This window comes from Vombatus ursinus, unplaced genomic scaffold (genome assembly GCF_900497805.2).
Source record: "Vombatus ursinus unplaced genomic scaffold, bare-nosed wombat genome assembly UNPS02014792.1, whole genome shotgun sequence".
Classification (NCBI taxonomy): Eukaryota; Metazoa; Chordata; class Mammalia; order Diprotodontia; family Vombatidae; genus Vombatus; species Vombatus ursinus.
The window spans coordinates 2,886,945-2,892,944 of NW_020954570.1; the positions used below are offsets into that span (position 1 = coordinate 2,886,945).

The following is a 6,000-nucleotide window of genomic DNA, read 5'->3' on the forward strand; positions in this document are numbered from 1 at the left end:
CATTCTTACTTTTCTCATTATTTCCCTTGAAATTCCAGACCTGTTTTTCCCCTCGAATGAATTTTGTTATTATTTTGTCTAGTTCTATAAAGTAGCCTGCTGGTAATTTGGTTGACATATCACTAAATTTGTAAATTTCTTTAGATAGAATTGTCATTTTTCTTATATTGACGCAAGCCAGCCATGAACAATGAATGTCTTTCCAATTATTTATCTTCTTTTATTTCTGTAAAAACTCTTTTGTAGTTGCATTTATGTGTCATGAGTGTTTCTTTTTAGTTTGATTCCCAGTTATTTAAATCAATCAATCAATAAGTTATACATTTTATAATACTTTTGAATGAGATTTCTCTAGATTTCAAGAGGTTTCTTAGCTACACTAACATTTCTTTGTTATTTTTTAAATACATTATTTTTTATTTTTAATATTCTTTTCAAATTTTGTGTTTCACATTTTCTCCCTTCTTCTCCTCCCCCACTGACTGAGAAGGCAAGCAATATGATATCAATTATACAAGTGAAATCATGCAAAACATATTTCCATATTAGCCATATTGCAAAAACAAAAGCAAAACTAATAAAGTGAGAAAATTATACTTCAAGTTTTACTCAGAGTTCATCAGTTCTTTCTCCAGAGGTGGTTATATTTTCATCATGAGTACTTTGGAACTGTCTTGGATTATTGTATAGATCAAAGAAACCAAGTCTTTCACTGTTGATCATCATTTCAATATTGCTGTTACTGTGCACTAGGATCTCCCAGTTCCTCTCACTCAACTTTACCATCAGTTTATACAGGTCTTGCTAAAGTTTTTTTCAGAAACCACTCCCGTCATCATTTCTTATAGCACAATAGTATTCCATTACAATTATATGTGACATCTTGTTTAGCCATTTCCCAATTGATAAGCTTCCCCTCAATTTCAATTCTTTTCTGCCACAAAAAGAGCTGCTATAATTATTTTTGTACAAGATCCTTATCATTTTTCTTTGCTCTCTTTGGGATACAGATCTAATAGTGGTATCAGTGGTTCAAAGGGTATGCATAGTTTTATAGTCCTTTGGGTATAGTTGAAAATTATTCTCCAGAATGTTTAGACCAATTCACTGTTCTACTAACAGTTCATTAATGAACCTATTTTTCCTTATCCCCTCCAACATTTGTTATTTCTGATTGTGTGAGGTGATATCTTAAATCTGCATTTCTCTAATCAATAGTGATTTAGAGCATTTTTTCATGACTCTCAATAGCTTTGATTACTTTGTCTGAAATCAGCCTATTCATGTCCTATGACCTTTTATTAATTGGGGAAAGGTACTTATTTTTATAAATATGACTCAATTTTATATACATATATGTATATATGTGTGATAAATGAAGCCTTCATCAGAGAAATTTGCAGTAATTTTTTAATATTATTTCATTGTCTATATGGTACCTTTTAGCAATCTGTAGTTTCCCAATTATCTCTTTTAATTAGATCTATCTTTGCTTTTGCTTTGTTTGAGATCTTGATTGCTATCTTTGCCTTTTTTACTTCAGGTGAAGTATATTAGATTGTGCTCCAGCTCTTTATTTTAACCGTGTGTGTGTGTGTGTGTGTGTGTGTGTGTTTCTGTTTGAAGTATGTCTCTTGTAAATAATATATTATTGGATTCTGGTTTCTAATTCATTCTGCTATCTACTTTGATTTTTATGGGTGAGCTCAACCCATTCACATTCACAGTTATGATTACTAACAGTATTTCACTCCATCCAATATTCTTCTGTTTAGTCTTCTCTCTCCCTCATTTATCCTACCCCTCCTCAAAAATCTATGTTGCTTCTAACCACTGCCTCCTTTAATCAGCCTTCCATTTTATCACCCTCTCTTTCTCTTTTACTCTTCCATTTCTATTTCTCTATTGTATAAGATAGATTTCCATACACAACTGATTGTGTATGTATGTTCTTCCTTCTTTGAACCAATTCTGATAAGAGTGAGGTTCAAGCATTGCCTGCTACTTCCCCATTTCTCTTCCCTTAGAGTAAAAAAGGTTTTCCTTGCATGCCTTTTTTTAATGTGAGAAAAATTTCCCCATTCTACCTCTCCTTCCCTTTTCCCACTTCTCTCAGTGCATCCCTTTTTCCTATTCCCTTTTTCTGGAGATCATTCCAACATAATTGACTCACACCTGTGTTCTCTGTCTATATAAACTTCTTTTAACTTCCCTAATAATAATTAAGTACTTAGAAGTTATGTAGATCATCTTCCCATATAGGAATGTAAATAGTTTAATCTTATTGAGTCCTTTATGATTTCTCTTTCATCTTTACCCTTTTATCTTGAATCTTGGGTCAAATGTCAAATTTTCTATCCATCTCTGGTCTTTTCATTGGGAATGCTTTAAACTCCTCTATTTCTTTAAATATCTATCTTCCCCTCTGAAGGATTATACTCAGTTTTGCGATGTAGTTTATTCTTGTTTGTAATTCTAACTCTTTCATCTCCCAGAATATCATATTCTAAGCCCCTCTGCTCCTTCAACATGGAAGTTGCTAATTTTTTTCTAATCTACAGTAATTTATTGTAACTGAGAAACCAGGCTGTATAAATATAATTACAATGGAGGATGATCTTTTCAAGGTTGAAATTTGAACTTGGCTAGCTAGCAATACAGAGAAGCTTATTATCACAGCCCAAAATACTCATCTCCCAGGACTGACTGCCCCATGCAGATGTCATGAGACAGGCTATTTATTGCATATCCACACTGATGAAGTCTGGGGGGGGGGGTAGAAAGGGGGACAATTAAAAACTTTACAATGATGCCAATATTCCTTCTCCATCTTTTGCTGAGAAAGGGGAGGAGAGAACATGCTCAATTCTTAAATTATATTTTACTTAATTCTCCAGGTAAATGGATGCTGATATGAAGGTTAATTCAAGCAGGAGGGAGAGAAACTAGGGCAGATTTGGACCTTTGGGTCAAAGGAAAAGGACAGCAATAAAAATGGGGGATGAGGGGAAAGTTAAAAAGTCTTAGATGTCCAGTGGGTGAGGGCCACCTCTCTTTTCTGTTATTTCTTGAAGCCAAGATGCTACACAACAGTAGCATCTATGGTTTTCAAAAACAAACTCTAAGATCCAAGGTGCCTCCATCAGTCAGGGGAAGTCAATGGGTAGAGGGAGTCAGAACTGGACAAGCCTCCTTTGGAAGCTTTTAGAACCACAGAGATTTCTGTTATGTGGGCTAAGTGATATTTATTACTTAGATTAAAGCTTTTAAGGAACATTGTAATGCCAGGAAATCTAAGAGTGGGGGAATGGGAGAGGGAAAGGAATTCTGATTTCAAGGTGGGATTTTTGGTAGAGTTACTGTAAAATATTTTAGAAAAGTTGTGGAGAATGGGTTGGGGAGTTTGGGTTAGACCCACAAAGCTCCAAACACTAATCATAGGTCTTTTTCTGAGATACTTTCAATGGTTGAGCATTAAGCACTGTGGTTGATGGATGTCACACCACTCCTATCTTTGCCAGTTCAATCATCTCTCTGAATCTCAAACAGCAGAGTCTGAAGGTGGGAAGGTGGTCTTTGCTCCATCTCACCAGGGAAAGTTATTTAGTGACTGGGGAAAGGCTTGGGCAAGGTATCCTACATTGCCTGATGTGACTCCTACTACAGAAATGTGGCCATCTTTTATCATACAGTTGGAAAATTTCTTGGTCAGTATTCTACCTGTTCAGGTTTCAGGCCTATGAAACAAAAAATGCCAATCTGGTCAGTGATGTGCTGCCAATTGTGGGAGAAGCCCTCTTTCTTGAGGTTGGAAACTAGCTGGGTCCACATGCTAATGATGTGATCTGCCATGCCTTTTACCCCTTGCAACCACTGGCCCCTCAGATCAGGACTATTCAGGATCATGGAGACAATTCAGGCCCCATTGAGGGTGGGTTGGAATACGTGGCAAAAACCAGGATTTTCATCTGGGATTCTACCCTTTTGACTTCATCAGCATTTTTCAAACCATGGTAAAGGCTCCCACAGTTCAACCATACAAGCCCATGTTGTTGGCATATGACAGACATTAATGCCTGAAGTGGAAAATATCCCAGGCATCCTTGTTGTGATTTCCACCGGCAAAGCCTTGGTATGCCATGTCAAAAAGGGCAAAGAGTTTCTTTTGCCTTACCACAAATGCTATTTCTTTCTGCTACTTAGAAGGAAGATCAACTCCAGTGGGGTTGAGAGCACAGACATGCAGATGGATGACACTTTGTTCTGGGATTTTAGCAATGTCTTCAATAGCTCCAGTGAAATCAAAGCCACAAGTCTGGGCGTCCTAGTAGGAATAGCCAGTCAGCTGAATGCCAGCATCCCTGAAAATGGGGATGTGATTTCCCCAGGATGGTTTTGGATGATCCATGACCTTTTTTTTTTCTTGGCTTTGTTGCTCCAAAATTTGATTCAAGGCATTTATTTTAAAGTTGCTTGAAAAGGACTATTAAAAAAGGTTTGCTGGGTCACTGCATCTAATCCACTATGTTCCTGAATTTCTCTTTCTATTTCTGGTTAATTTATTTTGTATAATGCTACTTTACTAAAGCTATTGTTTCAATTATTTTGTTTCATTGTTTTTCATGGGATCTCTGAGGATGAGATCTTTTATCTGCAAGAATATTTATTTCTATCTTCTTAAACTATTTCTATTATCTCAATTTGTATTGTTTTATTTTGTTCACTAGCATTTCTAGAGGCATGTAGAAAAACAGGATTCTTGAGTTACTCCTGATTTTATTGGTCTTATTGGGAAAACTCTTGACTACTACTCATTTACAAATAAATAGTTCTTGGTTATAGGTAGACACTTGTCATTATGTTAAAATGTTTCAGAAATTCTTATTCTTTGTGTGTGTGTGTGTGTGTGTGTGTGTTTGTACATAAATAATCATGTTTAATTGGAAGCTTTTTACTATGTCTATTGCTATAACGATATAAATTTTTGGTCATTAATTTTTTTTGGTAATTTTTTGAGGCAGTGTGAAACAGTAGATAGAGGGATATTTCAGTGTTCAAGAGGACCTGGATTTAAGTCCTGCCTCTTACACATATTGACTTTGTGACCATGGGTATGAAGCACAAACCCTGCAGAAGTATAAGTTATAGATATCTTGACAATCTTCATAAGTACAATCTTCATTCTGGGATATTTTCACACTGATGAAATTACAGATCCAGAAGAAAATATATTTTAAAATGTCCCAATAGCAGAGCAGCTTTGAATTGCAGTTATGAAACCAACTTGGTCTTAGTGAATATTTTTAAATGTACTGTTATCACTACTTTGCTAATATGTGTGTGTGTGTATATATACATATATATGTATGTGTGTGTGTATATATATATGTATATATATATATATATATATAAAATCAGCATTCACAGAACCTTAGATTTGGAAGCTGGAAGCAGTCATCTAGCTCAACCCATAGCTGACTCACCCAGTCTGCCTTATAAAACTGCCAAAGAAAGGCAGCCCAGCACTTCTCAGAGCAGCCAATTATACTTCTGGATAGTTTTTATTATTAGTAATGTTTGCCTGATGTCTTGATTGTGTCTGCTGGTCCTGTTTCTCCAGCTGGGCAAATCCTCTTCTATTTCACTCTTGAACTAGTATAATATTTAGCAGTTGTTTCCATTTACCCTCACCCTTAAAAGGGTGTTGAGAACCCCAAAGGTATTCAATCTGATAGCCACAGTCCACTACTAACAAGCCGATGCTACCTATTTACTTACTAGTATGCAATATAATCCATTCAGAACAGAACACAACATAAAACAGCTAAGATTGACTCTCTGGCAATGTAAACAAGACTAGACAATTCTTTACTCAGCAGGGTTTTTTATCATGCAACTAGATCTCAGCATTGTGACTCATACAGCAAAGCAACTGCCAAAACTATTTCCCCTTTATTTTTTCCCATCCATGCCAGAGGGGACACTAATGAGGAATAATCA

General features: G+C 35.8%; 1 pseudogene; it reads right to left on the reverse strand.

The window, feature by feature from the left end:
* Positions 1 to 4,408, reverse strand: part of LOC114048289 — a 138,783-nt pseudogene extending 134,375 nt beyond the window's left edge.
* Positions 4,409 to 6,000: the final 1,592 nt, after the last annotated feature.